The sequence below is a fragment of the Sinocyclocheilus rhinocerous genome, unplaced genomic scaffold, assembly GCF_001515625.1.
Source record: "Sinocyclocheilus rhinocerous isolate Xijiao unplaced genomic scaffold, SAMN03320098_v1.1 scaffold1589, whole genome shotgun sequence".
Taxonomy (NCBI): Eukaryota; Metazoa; Chordata; class Actinopteri; order Cypriniformes; family Cyprinidae; genus Sinocyclocheilus; species Sinocyclocheilus rhinocerous.
Genome location: NW_015648634.1, coordinates 220,592 through 221,158, shown reverse-complemented (window position 1 = coordinate 221,158; position 567 = coordinate 220,592). Strand labels below are relative to the sequence as shown.

Genomic DNA, 567 nt, shown 5'->3' with positions numbered 1-567 from the left:
GTGTGCGATCAATGTTGTGATCACGTGGTTCATCCGTGCTGCGTACGATCACATCATTGAACATTTAAATCTTCGTTTGCTCTGCATTGACCTAAAGAGAGCAGCGGTCTGTCATGAATGAAACAGCTTCACAGTCTCTTCAGACACACAGTATCATTATTTCTGTTACAAACATTGAAATCACAGAAGTACTGGGATAAAAGTTTATAGTTCAGATATAAACTGTGTGTACGAAGTGTATGATAGCAATTAAAATAGAGTAAATCACCTTTTGAAAGTAATGTGACGCTTTTAATTAAGATTTATGATTACATTGTTACGCCAGTAGGTGGCTGTTAAAATGTATTTGTCTTTGAATCATACAAGAGATTCGTTCAAGAACGCCGATTCATCCAGTAATGAATCAAGTACATCTTGAGTGAGTCATTGAATCATTCATTGACTGTTGTAGCCTGTTGATTTTTGTTCATGGTATTCAGCGCCAATAAATGGTTTGCAAAGAAGAGACACAGGATAAATGTTTGATATCATTAGTTAATCACATTGGAATCGAAAAGAATCGGAATC

General features: G+C 35.8%; 1 protein-coding gene across 2 annotated transcripts in view; it reads right to left on the bottom strand.

Annotated features, from left to right (window-relative positions):
- The window catches only part of LOC107710077 (cAMP-responsive element-binding protein-like 2), a 4,312-nt gene that overhangs the window by 1,406 nt on the left and 2,339 nt on the right, over positions 1–567 (bottom strand). The gene's annotated exons all lie outside the window — the stretch shown is intronic.